We start from the raw sequence: 14,247 nt of genomic DNA on the forward strand, positions 1-14,247 counted from the left end.
TTACCTTTAGGGGTGTTTGGTACAGAGAATGGAAATGGAGAGAAAATAGAAATGGAAATGGAATTGTAGAGAAAGAGAATTGGTATGGAGAATGAGAATCATTTCTCTTGTTTGGTACACGAGAAAATAAACAGAGAACTCTACCATACCCAACCCCACCTCCACCCAACCTGACACCACTCACCACCGCAGCCCCACCACCACCAGCACCACCACCACAGCACCACCACCACAGCCCCACCACCACCAGCCCCACCACCACAGCCCCACACCACCAGCACCACCACCACAGCCCTTTCTTCAACCATAGCCCACCACCACCGGCTGCCGCCACCAAACCCCCTTCTTCAACCACAGTACACAAGAAATTAAAAAGATTCAAATTTTTGGAACATAAGATATAGAAAAGGAGGCTCAGATATGTCATCACTGCCTCTTTGGAGATTTTGTGGTGGTGGTTGTGGTGGCGATGATGATGATGATAATCAGAAGCCACCTGCAACCACCGCCGATTTCCACCACCACTGTCACCCACCTGCGACCACAATCACCCGACCATCTGAAAACCCTAACCTACCACGAACCACCACTTGAAACCCTAATCTCCGTTCACCCGTACCACCTGCAACCTACAACCGGTTACCATCTCTGTGTTCACCACTGCGAACGGCGGAGACGGGGTGGTGGTTGCAGACTTGGAGACGAGGTGGCGGTTGCAGACTTGGAGACGAGGTGGCAGCCGGAGACGAGGTGGTGGCCGGAGACGGGGTGGTGGCCGGAGATGAGGTGGTGGTCGGAGACGAGGTGGTGGCCGGAGACGAGGTGGTGACATGCTATGAGGAGGCTGCTGAGAAATGGATTTCTCTTTGTTTTAAAGAGAAATGGAATTCTCTAGTTTTAGAGAAATAGAAATGAAAAGTGGAAAACAAACAAAAGAAATATTTCTAATTCCATTTCTCCCCAATCAATTCTCTGTACCAAACACCCCCTTAGGGTTTTGGACAAGAAATGAAGATGATCAGCTGGATATTGAGTTGGTTCGTGTTTGGAATGAGAAAATATCTTTTTCCTTAGCTTAGTTAACAAGCTAATCAAAAGGGGTCCCCCCCCCCAAGTTGCGACCGGAAACATTAAGGGCCCATTGGGCCTCCTATTTGGCCCAATGGTTCCTCGGTATTCGTGCCATACGCAAACGTCGGTCCAAAATTTAGTTCGGGTTTGGTTTTTCGCCAGAAAACTAGTTCGAGTGCGAAAACGAGTGTTTTTCAGCTTCTTTTTGTAAAATAAGAAAAACGTACTGACTCGTTGTAAAAATCCAAAATATTTTCACGGATTGCCTAGAACATGTCATATAAGTGTTTTATAAATCTTTTTCGGCTTAACGGATGCTACAATGCTCGTTTTGATGTTAACGATTGTGTTTAAACTTATAGCGTATCAATAAACGAAACCTTTTTCGTTTAAAGAGTTTTAAACGCACTGGGGCCTAAATATCAATATGTTAACCTCTACAATATATCTACAACTCGTATATGACCCCTCAGTATATATATATATACGGGTCATAATTAGTTTCGGTCGGTTACTCGTTTAAGCACTACGAATTAATCGATTTATCGTTTAATTGTTACGTAGTGAATATAGTATACTCGTTTTGTCACGAATGTCACAAAAATATCAAATAATCATTCTTACTGGAATCAATTAAGATCCCCAAATATATTTCTTGAATTCAAATTAAATGACTTAGACTAGCATAAACCCTAATAAAATAGAGGTCATAATCAAATTTATCATACTAAATAACATATTCAATCAAGCATACTTGAAAACATAGTGTGCCCGAGCAACATTATTATTCAAAGTATACTCGAATAACTCTCCCAGAGTTCAAAGTGTACCCGGAAGGGACTCTTAGCGTACAGTGTACTCGGAAAGTTACATTTTGAAATTACCAAGTATATTGAGGGAACAAAGGTGTACCCGGAATATAAAGTGTGCTCGGAAAACAAGATTTACCCGAAAACACTTGTAATTTCAAAGAAAAACATAAACACAAATATCACAGAGCATGCTAGGACTGAAATTAAAACACATAAATAGTTAAGTGTGCTACAGGTAAAATTTCAAGTAGCTTGCTTGAAACACCTAAGTTAGCAATAAGCTTAATAGGATACACATATTCACTTATCAGATATGCCCTTACTCGAGAGATTTCAACAAAAGAAATCATACCTGAAACTGAAAAACTTAAATAATAATATCTAAGTGTGCCCGGAAAGGTTAGCAAATCTTTCCTAACACCATATTCACACAAATCACAAAGCTTACTCGATGTACTAATTTAAGTTCACAAAGTTTGCTTGGAATCAGCATATAAAATGCAAAGCTTGCCCGGAACAAGAATTTCTTGTTAAACGCTAGCCATAACAATACATAATCATCTCAAGACTTCAAGCTTGCTCGGGAAATGAGTACAACAGTGTACTCTACTCGTAAAGTGTAAACACTTCAAAGCATACCCGAAAATCATAAAGTTAGTCAAAAATGACTAAGCTTGCCCGGAAAGGTCTTAAATCATCAAACCTTACCCGAAATAACATATTCAACCTATTTTAGGCAAAATGCAACACTTTTTGACTTAAACAACTTGTTAAAACGAATTTATCTTTAAAGATCATAGTTTAAGAGCAAATGGTGCATTTAGAGATCAAATTTCAGTTATTCTTCTCTTCAAAACAGTTTCTTTCATTATCTGAAAAGATCTCAAGAATGGGATCATATTGACTAAGTAGCTTTTTCAATACTTCACTCTCAGCATTATTATGACAACATAGATAGGTTAACAGCAGGTATGAACTTAGCATGAATTTCATCTCTTTGGTGATATGATTAAGGTTCATTTAAAGTATAATGCATTAATGGTCAACACTGTGCTATGATGCCTCATATTTCTTCTCAAAACTTATTTGGCTTTCCCTAGATCACCCCAATTTGACTCCAACCTCCTGTATTTGGTCAAAAACTTGTTTTTGTATAACAGAACTTATTGTATTTTTGTATTTTTGTATTTTTGAGATTCAAACATATATAGAGGTTGAACGTTGGACTTACTGTTAATAACATGCCTTTCATTCAAGATGAGACAGATTTTGTCAACATCTTTGTAGTTCTTGTTGTAACCCTCTTGTTTGATAAAATATTTAAAACACTTATCACCTTTTGGTTGATTTATTCATTCTTCCCCTTGTTTTTGATATTTTCTCAAATTCTCTTAAAGCATGTTCTTTGTCATATTTAAAGATGTTTCATTTTTGGTTGACCAAATAACAACAGGCTCGTGTATGACTGGGTAATCACTTTTCTACCGATCATTTGGAGAGATTTATCTTGAGACATGCAAAGACAACTATGTATCTCCACATAAATATCAGCATATTCATTATGTTTATATCACCTTAGATTTTACATCATCATGGAAAAGCAACCATACATGTTAATGACTATACTAAGGTCTTTTTAGCCTATTAATTCCATATGATCAGCTAAGTAGTCAATGTACTATCATTTCCCAATAAACACAGTTTAATATTCAATCACCCCAATATCTCTTCATTGTCAGGTTAATGGCTATCCTGTTTGACCAAAAGTGGTCAACAGGACCAAACATACATGTGAATATATGTCCTTTCAAAGTCAGAGCTATTGACATAGTTTTAAGTGAAGGAATATGAAACAAGTCATTATTGCCCCAAATGCATTCACTTTTCAGGTCAATGGCTATCCTTTGAATCTGTAGAGATTTAAGGACCAAACATACACAGGTGCATGTCCTTCCAACTGGGCAAATGACATAATTTTCAGCAAAAACAACTACTTGAGACTTTTCTTTAAAAATCCTTCTTTTAAGCTTCTTTTAAAGCTTGAACTGAATAATCTTATCATATCTCATCACCATTAAACAACTTGCTCATGTGTTGACCAAAACAAAGTATTTATGAAAAATTCATTAGAAAATTCATGTTATCACTTAATTTTGACATAAATCTCATTTTGACACAAACAGTTGCAGTACATAATCAAATCTGAATCACAATCAACATTATCAAGACGGGCAAACATTTAACAACATTCATGTGTAAGCCTATCCTAACAACATCAGATGATCAGATAAAACACATAGTCAAGCATTAAAGCAATGATGTCAAATAAGCTTACTCTCACAAGTAAATCATAACAAAGACACTTATTCTAACATCACAAATGCACATCAACTGATAATCATGTAAACCTATCAATCAGATCAAACGTGTCAAAATCATGCAATCATAATCAGTTAAGGCACATATCAGACAGCATATCAAGCAACATAATCAACATCATACTCAAGTAACATAATCAATATCATACTCAAGTAACATAATCAATTACTCACCGACCATTCAATATGTGTAATCTCTAACAAAATAATCAGTTATCACAGAGAGACACACAACTAGGCACACATCCTTAATCAGATTTCATCAGAGTTGATCATTCCCGCTTTCAAAAGAAAGTTGAACCTCGTCCTATCAAGTGGTTTGGTGAATAGGTCAGCCAATTTGTCACTTGTATCAACTCTCTGCATTTCAATCAAACATTTTTCACTGCAGTCTCTGATGAAGTGATGTCTGATTTCTATGTGCTTAGTTTTTGAATGTTGAACTGGATTCTTAACAGTAAAATATGCAGCAGTATTGTCAATAAGAATAGGGGTGTTCAGAAAATTCAAACCATAGTCCAGCATCTGATTTTGAATCCATAGATCTTGTGCACAGCAGGCAGATGCAGCAACATATTCAGCTTCTGCAGTAGAGATTGAGACTGTAGTCTGCTTTTTGCATTTCCATGACACTAGCCTTTCACCCAGAAATTGACATCCTCCTGAGGTTGACTTTCTGCTCATGTTACAGCCATCATAATCACTGTCTGTATATGCAATCAGATCAAAAGATTGGTTCTTTGGATACCAAATCCCTAAGTCTGGTCTTCCCTTCAAATATCTGAATATTCTTTTAACAACATTCATGTGGGAGACTTTTGGACTTGATTAGAATCTTGCACACACACATACAGCAAACATGATATCTGATCTTGTTGCAGTCAGATACATCAGAGATCCAATTTTGGCTCTATGTTCATGTTCATCTACAGGCTCCCCCTTTTCATCTGCAATCATCTTTTCTTTGGTGTCCATTGGAGTTGAAGCAGTCTTGTATTCTTGACAGTTGAACTTGTTCAAGATATCCTGCACATATTTGTTTTGGTGAATGAAGATTCCTTTAGCTTTCTGTTGAACTTGCAATCCAAGAAAGAAGTTCATTTCTCCCATAGAGCTCATGCTGTATTTGGGCTTCATTACCCCTTCAAACTCCATACACATTTGTTCATTTGTAGAACCAAAGATGATATCATCCACGTACACTTGTAATAGAAGCAAGTCTGATCCCTTTCTTTTGTAGAAGAGTGTCTTGTCAATGGCTCCTCTTTTGAACCCATTTTCAAGGAGATGATTTGACAGCTCATCATACCATGCTCTAGGAGCCTGATGCAATCCATAAAGGGCTTTGTTTAACTTATACACCCTGTTTGGATACATTGGATCCTCAAAACCTGGAGGTTGAGCAACATACACCTCTTCATCAATCTTTCCATTTAGAAATGCAGACTTAACATCAAGCTAGAACACTCTAATGCTCTTTGAGGCAGCATATGCAAGAAAAATCCTGATAGCTTCAAGTCTTGCAACAGGTGCAAAGACTTCCTCAAAGTCTATTCCTTCTTCTTGAAGACATCCCAGTGCTACAAGTCTAGCTTTATTCTTAATCACCAAACCCCTTTCATCCCTTTTGTTTCTAAAGACCCATTTGGTTCCAATTGCATATCTGTCAAATGGCTTATCAACAAGATCCCATACGTGTAGGTCTCTAAATTGTGTCAATTCCTCTTGCATTGCTTCCACCCAACTATTGTCTTTTAATGCTTGTGCTATGTTCTTTGGTTCTATTTGGGACAGAAAACAAGAGTAAAGACAGATGTTTGCAATTTCAGAATGAATTCTTGTAACTCTTTCATGCAAATTACCAATGATGTTTTCAGAAGGATGATTCTTTTCAACATAAGGAGTTTGTACTGTCATATCTGTAGACATAATTGTGTCAAGATTTGTTTCATTCAGTTCTGGATCTTAGATGATCAAATCAGCTTCTGCATCATGAAATTCTGGTGCTTCATCATTATTTTGTCCTGGAGTAGATGCACCATTGTTTTCTAAGTTCAATCTTTGAAATAGATCTTGAAATCTTGCAGTAGATGTAGTTTCATTTTCACTTGCATGGTTGCTTGTGTCATCCTCATGCTGAATTGGATAATTCTGTACATCTGGATTGTCTTGAACATTCTCAGCATGATCATGTTCATTAATTTCACATGAGGAACTCTTCACAAAAGTATATTCCTTTTTCTTTTCTGGCAACCTTCTTCCATAATTCTTCCAAGTCCAATGATTTCTTCTTTTTCTCTTCAACTTCACTGGTCTTGTAGAAAGTTTCATCAAAGTCTTCAGGATAAATCTTGAAGGACTTAATCAATTTCTCATGATCAAACAGCCATGATACACCATCAACTATATTGAATTGATTCTCATTAAAAATAATGTTAGATGATTCTATAACACCATCTGCTAACATGGTTCTTGCAGCTTCAATTAAAGTTCTGTTTCTTCTTTCTGCTACACCATTTTGCTCAGGAGTTCTAGGAGCTGAAAATTGTTGTTGTATTCCTTTTGCTTCACAGAATTCTTGCATAACTCCATTCTTGAACTCAGTGCCATTGTCACTTCTCATCATCTTGACTTTCTTACTCAACTTGTTCTCAATCATTGTTACACAACCTTTAATCAACTCTGCAATCTCATCCTTGGTACTTAGGAAATAAACCCAAGTGTATCTTGAATAGTCATCAATGATCACAAGACAATATCTTTTCTTCCCAATACTTGGTACACTCACAGGACCAAAGAGATCCATGTGAAGTAATTCAAGTACTTGATCAATTGAATTGATGAGTTTTGACTTATGAGTAGATTTGTGTTGTTTTCCCTTTTGACATGAATCACAATGATCTTCCAACTTGAATTCTCTTGTAGGTAAGCCTATGACATGCTCCCCTTTGACAAGTCTATTCATGTTCTTCAAGTTCACATGACACAGTTTCCTATGCCACAATTTTGACACATTTTCAGCGGCTTTAGAAACAAAACATGCACCTCCTCTTGAAATAGCTTCTTTCTTATTCAATTCATACAAATTACCATTTCTTGGTGCCATCATCATAATCATTTCAGGTGGAATCACAAATTCAGGTTTTAGAATGAAACAATGTGAATCATCAAAACTGACTTTGTATCCCTTATCACACGTTTGTGATATACTCAGCAGATTGTACTGAAGACCTTCAACATGAAATACATTATCAAACGAGACTTTCCCATTTGTTAAGATTCCTTTTCCAACAATCTTTCCACCATTTTCATCACTCCCCAAATGCTACAGGACCTTCATACTTTTCTTCATAATTGACAAGAGATCTCTTGTCATAAGTCATGTGCCTAGAACAACCACTATCCATGTACCATATGTCATTTAGAGGAGTGGACTGTTCCTGAGATGATGATCCAGTTTCTTTCTTAGTTATGGCCATGAATGCCACATTTTCCCTCTTGATATCATCTGCAATGTCTTCTTCATGATTACTCCAATCAAAATTTCCTTCATGTTGTGTAGTCACTGCCACATTTCCTTGATTTCTTGGTTGATTTGGGTTGGCTGGAACAGTGTTGTTTGGAACGTTTTGAACAGCTTGAAGGTTTTGATTGTTGTTCATTTGAAAACTTTGATTCTGTTGCATACTTTGATTCAGATTATTCATTTGAGGCTGAAAGTTGTTGAAGTTGGGATTGTAGTTGTTGGGATTGAAGTTGTTGTTGGGATTGAAGTTGAAGTTGTTGTTGAAGTTTTGGTTGTTATTTCTTTGCTGATTTTGCTAGTATTGTTATTGACCTCTTGGCTGTTGATTCTAGAATTGATTCATCTGATAGTTCCTTGGAAAGTTGCATTCTCTTGCAAAATGTCCTGGCTATTGGCAATTATAGCAGATTGCCTTTGACTTGTCAAATCCAATTCTTTCATTTGGACCAGAAACCAGAAATCTACCAGTTCTATTATACAGCCTCTTACTTCTCAAAGCTAACATTGCAACTTGCCACTTCAAATCCATGTCCTCCAAATCATCAGCATCTATCTGCTCTAGATCATCTTGCACTACACTTGTGTGAATCAAATTCTTTGCAACAAATGCATTATATGACTCAGTAAACATAGACAGCAAAGCCTGTGTATCATTGCTTTGACCATGTCCTGTACCAGTATGAGGCACATTTCCACTTGCCATAGAGGCAGAATCAGTGTCATCAATCAGCTGCATATTGAATCTTTGCTGATTTCCTTGATTACTTGTGCTACCACCAATGAAAGCCTTTGTAGTATCAGCATTGTGCTCAATAGGTTCCTCAATGATAGGAATCTGTTGCTGATTCTTGGTATTCAGATTACCCATAGGTGCAATCAATGCATTTGAAACATTGAAGCAGGGTCTTTCCTCCCTTAACATTTCATTTTCTATCATTTCTATCTCTACAGCTTGAAGAAAACACACCACATCATCTACTTTTAGCTCATTGAAGTTGTGCTTTGTAAGGATGAACTTGCAGGCAGTATACCATTCCTTTGGCATAGAGTTTAGCAGCTTGGTGCTAAGATCAAGATCAGTCATGACATAATCTGTGGTTCTGAGCTCATTCACAATTCCCAGAAATCTTTCCAGAATTGATTTCAACCTTTCTCCTTCTTTATACTTGAATCTTTCTAGTTGCTGCTTCAATCTCTGCTTCTTGATGTTCTTGAGTTCAACATTTCCTTCAAACCTCTCAAGAATTGCATCATACATTGCCTTAGCATTGGGATGATGTGCAACCTTGGTAAGTATTTCCCAAGACAGACCTAGCTTCAACATAGCTAAAGCCTTATCATCAACCTTTCTCATCCTTTCTCTCACAGCAGCAGTTGCTTGCGGATTTGCACCTTCTTCAACAGTAGCTTGTGAACCATTCTTGATGGAATTCCATATATCAACATCATTGTAGCAAACGGCTGCTTCAAACAAGACCTTCCATTTAGTGAAATTTTCCTGTCCATACAATCTAGGAATCTTGTTACTAGACACCTCTTGTTCCTCATAACCAGACATTTTGTGAAAACAAAAAAACAATTTCTTTATAAAAACAGAGGTTTTAAAAAAAATATATATATTCAGATCTGAAAACCAATAGTTCAGATCTGAGGTGTCTGATTCGATATAAACAAGATTTAAATATAAAGATTAAAGTTTTAATTGAAATAAGGAAGGGAAAACACCAAATAATTGTAGATCTGGAAGAAAAATGAAGAACGGAGCTGCTGACGTCACAAATCAATGGAACAGTGGTCTGCTTACGTCACTCTTCTTCAAATCTTCAATCAGCAACAATCTATCTAAAATAGCAGTAAAAAAGAGCTCTGATACCACTTGTCAGGTCCCTCGATTTCAACTGGATCTTACTTAATCATGTCATAACTCACATAGATTGATGTGTCGACAAGAGAGTTAATGACGGGTTGCTATATTTAGAAAGATATCCATTTGTTAAAGGCGGAATCAATAACAAACATACGGTTGCAATTAATAATCAAAGGTAGAAAGCACAAAACAGGATTCGCTCAAAAGATTTCCATTTATATAACGTTAATCATACAAATGGGTAATCGATTTAGGGTTTATAAGGAATCCTAGGACAGCCGTCACACAATATTCTCTTCAATAAATGTGTCTGTCTTATCCGTATTGTGCTCTCGTGTGTGTGTGTGTGTCCTTGGCGGCTTGCCCTATACATTCTATTTATAGGCCTGCCAACCTAGGACAGCTGTCATTCCTTCTAGAAACCCTAAATACAACATACATATTCAATTTACATATTCAAAATAAACTAAGTGTAAAACAAGTCTTCCGGGTAGGCTTTTCATCAAACTTCTCATTCCGAGTACGCTGTGTACTCTGCCATCCTTCATGACTTGGTAAAATAGAAGTGTGCCCGGGATCAGTTTCCGGGTAGAGTTTTCTTGAAGAGTATTTTACCAAGTAAAATACTCACCGGGTAGACTTCAGTCTTCTTGGTTTTCTCAGACTTTGCCCGACAAATCCTTACGAGCAACCTTGTTCTTCAATGGTCCATTTCAGCTCTTTGCTATAAAATAACTTATTAGCAAAGTGTACTCGGGAGTACAGTTCCTTGCTTGAGCTGAACCTTGCCCGATGATACTTAGAGTTATATCATTAAATCATCAAGCCTACTTGGACCATAACTATTAATGAATACCTTTCCCGGTCTTCCAATCACTTGGCTTCTTGGACTTGGTTAACCAAACCTTACTCGGAAGAGTAATGTACTTGGCTCTAAAGAACAAACCTGCTTGATAAAGTGAACATTGCTCGGATATACATAAACTAGCAAACCTTACTTGGGAATTCACCAATTTGCAAACCTTGATCGGATATACACTAAAGAAAACTTCTTGAAGTAAACCTTGCCCGATAGACAAAGTATCATACCCGGCTAAGTAAAAGCTTGCTCGGAGTTCCAATGTGTGCCCGGATCCATTACTTAGCGAATTCTGAGGAGGTTGAGAAGATTCCAATCTTCCATGTACTTTATTTTGGTCAAATCTTTGATTCAACAATCTCCCCCTTAGGTCAATTTCTTGACTCAACAATTACATTAACGAACTAGAGAATAACTTAATTAATTATTACATTAAATATAAAACAAAAACGTTAACGATAATTACAAAGACTCAAGACGCAAAACCGTGCACTAACAGTCATACAAATGTTCCTCCCTTGCGCGCGTCTCAATACCAATAAGAAACGTACCCCAGGGGATACAATGTATGTAAGCCGACAGATGGACTCGTGCGTACTCACTCACAGTAAAACAACTTGATGCATTGCTCAAATATTCTAAAAGTTTCAAATTTTGATCAACACTATAACGGTTTAAGTCAAGTTGGGGTGATTTGGTAAAAATCAAAATAAGCTTGAACCGAGATTAGGGGCTGATAGTTTCTGATATTCTGTGCGCTAATTGAATCCTAAATCATATCACCAAAATGCTTGAAGGCTTGTTATAAGATTTAAGTGGACAACAATATCAATGACTGACTTAACGTCAGTCATAATATCGCTGAAATATAAAACTGTGATGGAAGGGCATTTTGGTCAATATGATTCTCTGCTCAAAACTCAACAAAAATATGTGTTCTTTTAAAAATATGTTCTTATAGAAAATCACAAAAAGATTGTCCATTTCATAGTTCGGATATTTCTTTCCTGTAAATACATTCTTTAATTTTTACAAAATACCAAAAATATTTTAGCTTTTTATTTTACATATTATTTAAATGGTATTTTAAACTATGTTTTTATCAAACGTAAAACGTTTTATGTTATTCGATTATCGAGATAACGGTCCTCAGTAATTCTTGTAAGTTATTTTAGTAACCAGTTTAATTTATTTTTATTTAATTCATTCATTTATTTATTTGATTTATTAATTTAACTTAAATTCATTTAATTTTTAAAAGATAAAATCAAATAATGTTTAATTCGTTAATTATGGATAACGAATTAGGTGTTTTTAACGAACTACACCCTAGTTCATTCACCTAATTCGCTTCCGCACTCTGTAACGAAACACTTCTAGTTCGTTATGCATATTTAACGAATCAGATACGAATCAAGCCTCATTCGCTAATCTGCGTGTTCAAGTCAATTCACGAATTAGCTGATTCGTTATTTAAAATTTCAAACGAATTAGACCTGATTCATGCATTGAGAAACATGTAAGGACAGAGTATATAGGACGGCGTGTATACGAACCGTCCTATTCTATTCATCTTTCTTCCTTACACTTAACGTTACCCTGCTCATATTTTTCATAATTTTTTCGACCATCGAAATTTGACCTTTTGAGTATACCAGTGTATTGCTAAGGTATAGATGATCACTTCTTTGTGATTTTCGTCAAAAATTTTACAAATTTGATAGGCTAATTATGTGATTTTGTTATAATGGTTTTACGGCTTTTAAAACTCTGCATAATCGGTGTCATACTGTGTTAATGTATCTTATTTTGATATCATTGTGATCGGACTATCCTTCTGAAACCCTTGGTAGTCTTTAATCAGAGTTTGATTCTAGATTTCCGGGTCAATTGATTGTTTGTTATTTCGGGTGTTTATGCTCTGTTAAAACCACCCCTAATAACCTAACTTATTTCATGTTGTTGAACCTCAAATAAACACCATTTGATTCGTATTGTGTTTCCGGGATCGTTACGAATGTCGATTCGGTTATTCAATGATTATTATGGAATAATCGAACCTGGATTCAGCATGTTGACTTTCGGTGTTCTTATTTAATTTTGACTTTGACCAAGAGAGTTAAAAAAAATTAAGCCTACGTTTGACCATTCGTACCCTTAGCGAATTGGAACTTCTTCGTGTCCAATTCGTTAAGGATTCAGACGAATTAGTTCAGCGAATCACTTATTTAACGAATCAGATTTGGATTCGTCAATTTGACACGAACTATAAGTTAGTTCATTATCCTTCATAGTTAATTCGTTGTTTCTTCTTCGTTAACTTATTTACATGATAGCGAACCAACTGATTCGTTATATTTCTATAACGAATCAGATTGATATTTTAACGAATGACATTTCAACATTAACTTATTTATTTACTTTAACTATGTAATATAATTTAAATAAAAGATTCAAAAGGTCTAAACGCGTCGATCCATCAATTACACACGACATCTAAATTAAATGCACCGTCTATTGATATATATATATATGTATAAATACGTGCTTATAGTATATTAAACTTTTACATTACTTATATTTGCCTATATCTATTCAGTTTAATGGCCGATCAAATGGATCAAGATCCACCCGTTGCTTCCCAAGAACAAGAACAACCTCAAGAACAAGCTGATGTACAGTTGCTACCATATGATAAGAAGCACAACATATGTGCTTATGTTGATTCGGATGTTGCTGACGTAACTATGTTTGGGGATGTATTGGCATTTTTATGACGATCAATGATACATTATGCTATAACTGTTCGACCAATTGTTTATTTGATCATTATTTGGCAGTTCTGGAATACTGCTGAGTTTGTTGATGTCGATAATCACATTCGAGCCACAATCAATCAAACTCCTATAACTATGGATGTTGAAGTGATTAGAAGGGTGCTTCGGTTTGGAGACAATGATAATAACCCAAGTGAGTTTGATAAGGAGTTAATCAAGGGTTTGTTCAGACATGTACGTTATGGTGGAAATACTGAGGATTCTATGTTTAACAAGAATGCTTTGTGCCCTCCCTACAAGTATCTTTTACACGTACTAATTCATTGTATGGGTGGTCGTAAAGGTGGATTTGATGAATGCCGCATTAGTCTACAATCGGCATTTGTGGCACTCAATCTCAACAAACCATTCAACTTCTCAGAAATGGTCTTTGATCATTTGAAAGAACAAGTTCAGCAAACGATTCAGAAGAAGAAGTTCTTAATGTATCCCCGATTTCTGCAGTTGATAATTCAAGATTTGATACCAAACTTGGTTATTGATCAAACATTGGTGGACGATGTGCTTCCTTTGGAAGACATGAAGGCCGAAACTGTATGTAGAATGAAGATTTCTTGTAAGGAGAGGCCACGGGACAAACGTATGATTGGTCACCTTATTAATCCTAATTATGTATGTCCTCCCAATGAATGTTGGATCCATAATGACTCGGATTCCGAGCGGGAGGGAGGAGAAGGTGGGAACGATGGAAACGATGATGGTGATGATGGTGGTGATGGTGGACATGGTGGTGCTGGTAATGCAGCTCTTCAAGAACAACAAGCTGCAGTTGATGCCGCGTTAGCTACCACAATTGCAACTCAACGTGAACGGAAAAGAAAAGGTAAAGAACCAGCTTCTGAAGTTCCAACTAAGAGACGTGTATCAGCTGGAGCTGGTGTAATCATTGGTGTTCCA

The sequence above is a fragment of the Bidens hawaiensis genome, unplaced genomic scaffold (assembly GCF_021521415.1).
Source record: "Bidens hawaiensis isolate Kalapana, Puna unplaced genomic scaffold, B.hawaiensis_p1.1 tig00022179_1, whole genome shotgun sequence".
NCBI classification, from domain to species: Eukaryota; Viridiplantae; Streptophyta; class Magnoliopsida; order Asterales; family Asteraceae; genus Bidens; species Bidens hawaiensis.